Source organism: Drosophila erecta, unplaced genomic scaffold, assembly GCF_003286155.1.
Source record: "Drosophila erecta strain 14021-0224.00,06,07 unplaced genomic scaffold, DereRS2 tig00000305-arrow-arrow-pilon, whole genome shotgun sequence".
NCBI classification, from domain to species: domain Eukaryota; kingdom Metazoa; phylum Arthropoda; class Insecta; order Diptera; family Drosophilidae; genus Drosophila; species Drosophila erecta.
In genome coordinates, this window is record NW_020825220.1 from 1,058,967 (window position 1) to 1,070,169 (window position 11,203).

The window sequence follows — 11,203 nt, forward strand, 5'->3', positions numbered from 1 at the left end:
TGTAACTCTAGTTTCGAGACAGATGGCTAGTCAGTTAACTTAACAATCTCGAAACTCCGAATACTTTATTGCCATCCCTGCTGTTATTGCTTCCAATATAACCGAACATCAGCCTAGCTTTTATCATCGACGTTTGTAACTGAATCATACCCCAAGACCTTAAGCTCGCGGATCCAGATTTCAATCGCCCTTAGCGCGTTGCAAGTCAAGCTTCTGCCGGGAGCGCCTCTAATTCAATAGACTCACTTAGGCTCTGTTGTTTCCGGAGGCTCCACTTGCCCCATAGCAAGGCTTTAATATCGTCGTGCGCGGTTCTTCCGCCCAATGAAAAAACAAAACTGGATCGTCCTGATGAGCTGCGTGCTAGTAAGAAAGAGCTTGACTGTGAAGCTCATTTTGTTAAACATTTTACTGTCTTGCCTACTGAGGATTATTTCCTTTGATTGCCAGACAAGTTAAATTTATATCGTTTGGGGGAGTCTAAGCAGCAAGCTATGCATTCTCTTTAGAGAAAACTAAAGCATCGTCCAGCCGTCAAGGTCCAATACAAGGCTTTCATTTGGAATTATTTCCATATGGGACATATGTCAGCAGTTCCAGAAGAAGAATCATTCGTCGGGATGATTTGATACCTGGCGCCAGCTCCAAAGAAGAGACACTCTTGTCCAGAGGCAATTTCAAACAAAGGAAATGGTGTTCAAATGTACCGTTTCGGAGTTTCGGAAGATGATAAGGAGTTCTTCTTGAAGTTTGACGATATAGGCGATTTTTCAAAAACGCTTGGTCTCGCCTGGGATCCAACAACAACAGACCTTGCCTGATGTTCAGTGTTATCCATAATCGCCCGATTTTATAATCGCTTAGTTTGGTTGGCCCTTCAGCTGCAGTGCAAGGAAAAGTTGTCCTGGAACGAACGCCTTCCTTCGGCGAAAGATTTAGAATGGCAATATGTCATATATGTCGTTTCTGGGAGACAATCGACCAGCAGCCACTTACTTTGTTCTAAGTCTCAAGCGGCTCCTTTAAAAGCCCTAACAGAGCCAATACTTGAGCTTTGCGGAACAGAACTTCTAGCTCGACTTATAGCGGAAGTATGTAAATTGAAATTCTACTGATGGTGCGGCTCAACTGTGGTGCCATCAAGATTCAACGTGTTTGCAGCACACCGAATAGCTGCAATTCAGGAATTGACCGGTACAATGGAATGCCGCTGCATGCCAACTGCTTTAAATTCGACAGATATTCTTTCACAAGGAGATATTCTTCCCGCCGAGCTTAATGAGTCTCTTCTGTTGGCCCATGGACCGCCCTTTCTGAGTAGCCCATAACTGATTGGCCACAAACAGTATTAACAGAGAAGTCAACACTGGAACTTCTTCGAAAAGTCTTGCTGCTAAATCTCCGTATACTGATATTGTATCTTGCACCAAATATGCGAATTAATTTGCTTTATAAGTTTACGTTTACGTTTATAAGTTTTGCAAACGCGTTCGACATCCTGGTCTTACTGATACTCAAATTGGGACTTATTTGTTGCTGCGTCTGTTTCAGCGGGCTCATTTGTGGAATGACATAAAATTCTTGCAGACCAAAAGAGTAGTACAGCCTTACTTGCCTCTTGCATTATGCTCGGCTGAAGAACTCTCCGTTGGAATTCAATGGCCTCCATCCCATCACCTACCGAATACCTACCGAAAGATCACCCAGTTACTATGGCCATTATAAATCACGCTCATGATCGCAACCTACATACTGGTCCTCGTGCTCTTCTTAGCATAATTCTATCCTAATATTGGCCAATTGGGGGGAGGAAAACCGAGAGTTAGGTGTTTTCGAACGAAACCTCGCTTAACTGAGCACATAGTGGCGGATCTACTAAAGGAGCGGCTCGATAGGTCTCATGCGGTTGAAGTCACTGCCACCAGACCTTTTTTTGTACAAGCCTGAGGCGCGCAATAAGGCTCATGTAAAATGCTACATGTGCGTTTTTTTTTTTTGCTTTGCAACCAAGGCGATACACTTGGAGCTCATAAAAGATCTCCCTATAGTTACTTTCTTGCACGGCCTTAAACGGTTCATATGCACAAGAAGGAGGCCACGAAAAATTTGGTCCGACAATGGAACTTTGTTGGCGCGAAGAACGAGTTGCTTAAATTGAGACGTCTATTCCTCAGCGACGACCACACTAAATCGATTGTCGGTTTATTCCTCCTCGATCACCTTACTTTTGTGGTCTTTGGGAGGCTGCAGTGAAGACTTTTTACTGTGCTGTGGGCTCTTCCATTCTGACCTTCGCTAAGCTGAGAACCCTTTTTTGTCACATATCTGCGGTAGTTAATGTTCAACCTTTAGTATCAATTTCATAAAGCCCTGTTGATTTTGATGTTTTAGCTCCAGCGCATTTTTTGAACGATGGCCCGCCTTCATCGCCAGATGTTTGGATAGCTGACAGCGCAATGCCTACCTGCAGCAGATTTTCTGTTTCCGATGAAAGGAAGAGTAATTAACCTTACTGCAGTAGGGACCGAAGCACTTCCAATCCTGGGTTGTGGATGACATGGTCCTCGTTAATGATGAAAACTTGCCGTCCATGAAGTGGACGTTGAACTGCGGGTCTCGCAGCCGCCAGCAGTTGCTAAATTTATGACTTTGTTTATGACCAACATTGGAGAAACAATTAGTCCCTACGGCACATCAGCTTTCGTTATCTATACAGAGCAGTTGCGTGAGCAGCTAAGCTCTCTCCTATATCGCCCTCTCTATTCCCCTCGCGCCTGCATATTTGCCTTTGCGTTCTGCTGTTCGCTCTGCAATTAAGTCAACACTCGCTTCCGTAACCTGTGCATGCGCGCATCGATGCCAAACTTCGCTAAAAGAAATACATCATAATTGTTCAAAATCGCTACAAAGAAAACGTCTTTTTATTTCGGAAAAAAAGCTTATAAAAAAGCTTATTAGCTCAACACAGACCTAGAGGCCGAAATAAAACTTGTAATTCAAATTAAACAAAGAATATTATCCACGAATAATTATACAGTGTTCCGACTTGTAACGTTACCGTGGAACAGAAATTCTAAACCTATTGATTATAGAAAATAAAGAAGAAATTAGAACCCATTATATGAATCAGGTAAGTAAAGTACTTCGAATAAAAAAATATGTACATTACCATAGCAAATTGTGTTCCGAACTAGTTGACTTTGTGAAAAGTATGTACGTGTATGTAAAAAAGAAGAACCTTATCGGAGGTAAATTCGGCTATTATTACAATAATAAAACTAGTCACGGTCAAGTCCAAATCAAAATTCAAAATGGCCCACGTGTTTTAAAGATAAAGTTTTCATGCGTCTTTATTTTTTTTGTGTATTTGTACCAATTCAGTGAATGCCCCCATAACAACAACGAAAACTTTGAATTTTGGTTTAGAAATGTCTTATTTTTATAAAAGTTTTCGTCAACCTCAAATTTACAAAATAAAAATGGGGCTGCATAAACAATTTTGTTTTAATAAATCGCGCAAACAAATTACAAAACAAAAATCTGTTGTCAATCAAAATTATTGTTTGAATATATGGCGCGATAAACAAAGTTTTCATAAAGTTGCGCAGCATGAAAATATTGCTTTAAGAATATCGTGCTTAGAAAAATCTAGTAATTTAGCTAAAATCAAAGAATTGTTTTTATCGCGATATTTTTAAATCAATTTTTTAATGTGACGCAATTTTTTTTTTTAATGTGAGTCGCTTTTTGTTGTGAACTTTTTAGTGGTAAGCAAATTATTTTTTCTGATACTTTTATGATAAAGCCTATAATAATTAATAATTTTAATAGTTATTTGTGAAGAAGTATGCAGAGCACACAACCAGCATTAAGCTCAGCCAAATGCTCTCTCTTGTTGGTAAATGAACCGAATAAAATCAAATCTATTTCATTTTTATATTAATACAATTTTAATTTAATAGAAGACCAATTTGTTATGGAAGCCTGCCCATAGAAGGTACCACATGTCGACCAATTGGACTAGCTAAGCCAACGGATTCAGACCTTGGAAAACGCAATGGAAGCGAACACGAAAAAACTGACGGAGACCACGAACCAGGTTGCGAAGATGACGGCTTTGCGTGAAGGGGAAAGCGAAGGATGTGGCGTTTGTTAACATAAGAGCTGAAAACATGAAAACGAAACATATTGTTGCGATCTCATATTCGTAGCGGCCACGCAATAAGCAGTGTCTGCCGGCTACGTAACGACATCCGGCCTAATGCTTACGTTGCAGTATACCGATGTCGTCGTATTTCATGCGCCCGTGGGAGGGACGTTGGCTTTAGTTAACTAAACGATCCCCTCATCTACATAGGTGATGGGATCCAGGCTGCTGGGTTGCATTTCACAGAGCGCCGCGCCGCCTGCATGAAGTTCTTTCGCCCATGAGCTGCCTGATGATAGCTGACAGAAGTTGGCGCTGGTTGATGCGGTGCAAGTTTTGACGGTGTAGATCTCGTTGTCGCACTCTGCGATAACGCCATCATCTAAACGTAGCATGGCTCCTTCGTGACTGACGGGGAAAATAGTAATTTTCTTACAAGCGAACTTAATTACCGGAAATTTAATGATAAAGTGTAATGCGTTATTGGACTGCAGAACTTTTACGGACGATACGGACATGAGGTCCCCTATGGGGGTGTTGATGGGCTCCTCTAGCCAAACTGAACTTCACGCAGATTTGATCAAGAATATTTGGGCTAACAATGTTCATTTTTGCAAGTGTCACGGCCAACATTAAATTCTGAAGTTCCATCATGATCATTCTATTTCTCGCGAGCAGTGGCAGTTTGTTTATTAATTTGACTCTGGATTTTTGTATTAATTTCTATTTGCCTATTGTTTGCGTCGTTTAATCGCGCCTCTACGACCCTACTGTTTTGCAAATCGCTGGCATCAGGTGTGCCGGCTACAACCTTTAGTATGGAGCCCAGGAAGTCCAAACTTCTGGCCACTCGATGGTGCGCGCCCAGCGCATCCAGCAAGTCCCGGAGGTGTGCTGAATCTACATTCAGCAAATTTCTCATGTGTGACTGCGGGAAGTGATCAAGCAGACTGACCTCTACCACACGTGCGTACTCCGAAAGATTCTCGGAGTGCCTCACGTAGGCGGAATTCTCCCACACCAAGATTTGGCCATCGACTATGGGATTGTATTTGGCGCGCGAATAATCGGTGATGTGAGCCGATGCCAATGATAGAGATACGAGAAGGATAAGGTTGGTCCTGTGGGTGAAAGTTTGAATGATTGATTTTTCTGTTCTGTAGACAAGGGGGAACCCAACACCAATAATAATAAAAATGCTTAAGAATATGATGTGCACAGATGGCGCTACTCTTAGATCTATTAAAAATTACGCCAAGTGGCTAAAAGAATTTAAAATTAAGCGGTACACTGACCTCGCTACTGGGCGCGTCATTTTAAATTGTCCTTATGGACCACCCTCCCCTCAATAAGGACCGTGGTCCCTATGTCCGCTTCTACAGCTCTTTCTTCGCACAACGGCGTGAGCTTGTTGCCGAGTCTTCGGTTGGATTTTTCCCACACCTTTTCGCCAACATCGAATATCCTATTTTGCCGCGAGGCGTTTTCTCTGGCCCTTAGCGGAGTTTGAGCTTTCTGGATCCTACTGTGGATCTCTACCTGTGGCTCATCAGGGTGTATTAGGACGATGTCAGCCGGTCTCCTGTTGATGACCGAGTGAATCGACTTGTTATACTGGGTAGTGGCCAACATTACTATCTCGACCGTATCACTCATGCCCTTGTCTATCCTTATGCATCTGGCTAGCTCCAGTAATGTGCTATGGAAACGCTCCACCTGCCCGTTGGAGGTGCTGTGCAGTGGTGGTGCGTTTGTAACGCTTACACCAAAGTTGTTACACAGCATGGACACGATCGTGTGCGACTTCAACGAAGGTTAGTTGTCGCAATAAATGGTCTTTGCCCTTGGGAAAAAGTTCATGAGCTGAAGCAGTGCTGGCTTCAGGTCCTCAATAGTTCTCGAGGCGATAGGTTGCACGACGGCAAATTTAGAAAACTTGTCGACGCAAGTGAGGAAAAACTTTTTGTCGGTCAGAGGGCGTCAGAATCGCTTTCGGCATCGTCCTCGATCTGCGCCACAGCGCCGTTGGCGGCTTCGGCGTACGAGTTCTGCCCCTGCATTTTGGGTTACATGATTCACCCTTTGTTGCTTGCCCCTTCCGTTAGAGCGATCGGACATGGCCGACCGCTTGCTGACGCCAGCGGAGGCCTGGATGGGCTGTCTAAATTTTGACAGCGAAGGGTCCACCTCCACTGGTTCTGGAGCACTGGCGCGAGTTTGCTGCTCGGCATTTCGCTGGCCGGATTGGCCTTGCTGCCTGTTCTGCCTACTAAAATGTGGGTTCTTTGACCCGCTTGCCTGCGCTTCTGCTTGTTGGGGTGTTTTGACCCGCTGCTGGGCACTTGCCTTGTGTTCTCTTTCTTCAATGCTCCTCGCGAAGTTGGCAGCGAACGCATATCTTTCATGGTTCGATTCCACCTCTTGCGCGAGCGCCAGAGCTGACGGCAAGTCCCTTGGCTTTGCTGAAAACAGCACATCTGTGAGACTACGTTTGAGTCCCGAAACAAACACACGTAGTGCATCTTCGCGGAACCTTTCACACAGGCCCTTTGCTAGGACCGGATCGTATGACATGTTGACTTTATTAGTCAACAATGTAAGTTTTTTGCCGACTTCATCGTAATATTGCAGTAGAGACATGCTGCCTTGTCTCAGCGTGCCCAACTCCTGCTCGATTACATGAACTGGACGTTTGTCGCTGTACGTGAAGTCGAGGCGACCTATAATCGCGTCAAAGTTAAGTACTGTGCCGAAAGAGGCTAGAACAACGTCCGCGGCCCCCCTGATTTTGTTTCTTATAATTGTAACCATCTGATAATGGCGTGAACTGCCGTCGTACGGCTTAAAAATACGATAGGCTGCGAGAGCCGCCTGTCTCCATGAAACATACGATTCATGTGCGCCTGCAAACTCGGGCAAGCATTTGACGGCACCCAATTGCTCGTCGCAGCGGATATCATTTCTTATCTCTATGGGTGCATTAGCTTGCACCTCTGGTGGCGTAATGTGCGCTGCTGCCAGCTGCTGAAACATTGAGTTGACTTTGTCAAGCAAGGCCTTATTTGCAGCGGCTTGTTCAGCTAAGGCGGCGGTGACAGCTGCCTGTATTATGAGTCTCAACTGGGTCCATGACGCTGTCTGTAGGACGAGGTGGGGGTGAGGGTGTGCGTCTTGGCACTGGAAAGCGAATGCGATGATTGTCGCAATCAGAGTCAGAATCACTACACTGTCGGCGAGTGGTTCTATAGAAGAGGAAGGGTGAAGTCATATGCCTCTAATATAAACAACGAAAACTCGAACACAACGCTTGAGGATGGAGGCAACAAAGTTGCAAAATTCCACGGATCGTATTACGTTGAATGACCAAACAAAACAAACGAAACAAAGGCAGACGGAAAAAAATATTTGTGCGCGCATGCGTTTGGTGCGCCGCTTTTAGTAATTATTCAACAAATGTTTATATATTTTTGCTGCCAATAGTTTACTATTTTCCGTCAACTTAATCCACTACTAGTTTCACGTATTTTAAAACTTATTACTATTTAATTACATTTAAGACAAGACACTTGCAAAAACTGTGCTTATTTTTATTTCGCAGGTTTAAGAGCAGTTTAATGAAAGGAGCCCACTTACATTTTTTGGTGTTGTGTTGCGTCCCAAACTGAAGTCGGTGTCTGTTGTTGTACACTGATTGTCTCTGCCTCCCCGCTGTCCAGATAACTTGCGCGCTAATCAGGCGATAAGTCGCTGCCCGAAGGGCTCCAGCGGCTTCGGTGTTACGTGAAATTAAATTTGCGCTATAGCGCACCTCAGCCAACTGCACTCAAGAGGCGATTTCAATGACGTTTCCGCTGTGCTGCCTGTGTTGACGTAAGTCAGCAGCAGCCACTTGTCAGATTGTTCTGTTGTAAGCAACAGTGGTCACAAGCACTTGTTTTTGTTGTTGGACTTGATGTTTGATGTTTTAATAATCAGACGTCTGGCGGAGCCGTGACAATAAAAGATTAGGAGTTTACTTTTTAAGCTTTATTATACCGAGCCAAGCGGAGCTGTAGCGTCGGAGGCAACATGAGAACTGAATATAAAATACAAGAATTCAAACTTAGGAGCTAGCATGAAAACGAAACATATTGTTGCGATCTCATATGCGTAGCGGCCACGCAATAAGCAGTGTCTGCCGGCTACGTAACGACATCCGGCCTAATGTTTACGTTGCAGTATGCCGATGTCGTCGAATTTCATGCGCCCGTGGGAGCGACGTTAGCTTTAGTTAACTTATATATAAGTTAAGACACTGCGGTTGCCCTGCCCAGTAAGCCCGACGATTCGCTGTTCACCTTCTTCTGCATACCGGTAATATGTGCTGCAATAAACCAATGCTTCTTCGCTTACGCCCTCCTGCTCTTCTACCACTGTAAAACAAGATAAAATGCTATAATCGAGTTCCCCGACTATCAGATACCCGTTACTCAGCTAGTGGAAGTGCAAACAAGAATTTTCAAAAATTTTCTGAAATATCGGTCAAAAGTAGGGAAAAAATAAAATATGAAGGTGAGAGGAGGTGAGATCGAGGACAGACGGACTGATAGATGAAGATGAAGAATATATATACTTTCTATAGTCGGAAACGTTTCCTTCTGCAAGTTACATAATTTTCAACGAATCTAGTATACCCTTGTAATCTTCGAGTAACGGGTATAATCACTACAAGTTGCTGACCCGTTGGCATCCCAACTCACTCCGTGAAAAGCGACTGCTATATCGGACAGGGCATAAAGTAAAAGTCGCCCAATATGGGACGACTTAACTGTCGCCCGACCAGGGACCGTTCTTTTCAAAAAGAACGTTGCCAAAATTAAAAAGAAAGGAGAAGAAAATAAAGTGCAATATGAAACGTAGCAAACATGCCCAGGGGAAAAAATTAAAAATAACCGAAATAAAAAATTAAAGTTGGAGCACCCAAAAAAGGCTGCCCAACGAAGCCGAAGTAAACTATAAAAAGAAAAAACCCATACCTTACATAGCACGTGCTGAATGCACAGGGCAAATTAAAGCGAAAAAAAATAAGAATGAAATAAATTGCACACAAAATAATAATAGCACACAATAATTAATTGCACAGAAAAAAAAGAATAAAGAAATGAAAAGGAAGAAAAACAATATATTAAAAATCAAACAACTGTATTGATAATTTATTAATTACACTTTTTATTTTTTACCAGATACGCAGCATGCGCCTTGTAAGGGAATGTAGATGTAACGCGATATAACGCTAAGTCCAAAAACCTGGATGAAGGCTGAGTGATACTCGAAGTCCACAAGAAATTAGCAAAATTGATCTTTTATCAATCTTTTTTATCAACTTAAAAATTAAAAAGATTCCCACTCCTCCTTCCCGGTTAAATAAAAAAGGAGAGGAGGGGTTTTTAATAAAGAAATCACAAATAACTAGATTTCTTATTTCTATTTATTTATTTATTTTTTATAGAAATTTCCATTTGCACTTCATGTAACTAGGAAGAAGCTTTACATTTAATCAAGCACTCTTACAGTATGGAGGAAAGGAACAGTATGGAAAGAAACATTAAAGGGATTAGTAAACCACCTGGTCGGTCTCCGGAGTACTTACGGACGATTAGCTACATGGTTTTTACCTTAGAAAGAAACTACGCAAAAATCTGACGGAACCCCGTGCGGCCCCCTCGAAAGTTTAGCCGCTTTAGCCCTTTGAGGGCCGTCAGGAGTGGTATCTCCCTTGGGTGAACAGTGCTTTCTAAACGAGTATGAAGTCATATGGGAAGTCATAAGTCCTTGTACCGATCGATCGTCATGTATCTCAGACAAAAAAAAAAGGGGTAACGCTGATATGGCACTATCAGCTAATAGGGGTAGGACGACGATTGGGAAGAAAGCAAGCGTATTCTTGCTTTGCATTATGCAGACAAGAGAGATTTACGAACGCTGGAACACTAGCTGAGCCAAATGACAGGCGACAAAACCCTGGACACGTACTATTTGGAAGTGAACGATCACTTCTCTCTGATTTTGATTCGTCTGAAGAATGGGAATCAGAGCCGCGAAGTAACTTACGTCCTTATTGAGACCTACAGGGATAGGGCCCTAACGTTTTCATTCGTGGGGTTAGTAGCGAGTACTCCAAATTGTTAGTGGTTCGAATTTCTTAAAGCCTAGCGGAAGCATACTCCCTCTGTATGAAATTTCAAAATGTTATTCAAAGGACCTAATAGGCCAACACGACCTCATTCCTATCAGCCGGTCAAAACCCCCAGATCCCAAGGTGATTTCCAGCCCCAAAACAGGTCTATGATTAGATCGTAATACCTGATGCTATCGAAAAGAAACTTCGCGGGGCGCATAGGGGGTCTAAAGAGATACGGACTCAACGCCTAGAAAAATTCTACTTCCCAAGAATGGCCAAGTGTCGTCCTACGAATGTTGCAAAACATTCAAATACAACCTACACCCCAATAAGCCTGCCCTTCAACCGACTCCGATGCCAAACTATCCATGTGAAATACATCACATCGATGTGTTTACACTGGAGAAATAAATCTATCTCAGTTGTATTGATACATTCACCAAACTCGCTAAATTATTTTCTTTGGAATCCAAATCAGCAATACATCTACGCGAGAAATTGCTCGAGGTCCTATACTATTTCACGTTGCTAAGGGTTGTGGTTTCTGACAGAGAGAAGGCCTTCTCTGTCCAACAGGAACTTTAGATTGAATTATACTATACTATACCCAGAAAAGCGAAGTCAAAAATAGTCGGATATTATGAGTTAAAAAACGTACAGGGGATACCAACGACTTGACCTCGGATACAGAGTCGCAATCCACTCCCGCAATCCACAACCAAAATCTCATTCATATATATATATCTTTTTGCGCTAAACATTTCTTTGTGGCGTCGTTAATATTCGTTTTTCTTCTATTTGTCTGACCTCAAAAGCATCTCATAGAATTAAACAAAAACAGAAGCAGAAACTTTGAGCTTGTCGCATTTTGTTATTTTTGTTTACGCATTTCGTTA

General features: G+C 42.8%; 1 long non-coding RNA gene across 1 annotated transcript; it reads left to right on the forward strand.

Moving 5' to 3' along the window:
• The first annotated feature begins 3,012 nt into the window (after nucleotides 1-3,012).
• LOC113564677 lies at nucleotides 3,013-4,149 on the forward strand. Its single transcript, XR_003408234.1, has 3 exons — nucleotides 3,013-3,130; nucleotides 3,832-3,898; nucleotides 3,963-4,149. It is a non-coding gene; the product is annotated as an uncharacterized LOC113564677 (long non-coding RNA).
• Nucleotides 4,150-11,203: the final 7,054 nt, after the last annotated feature.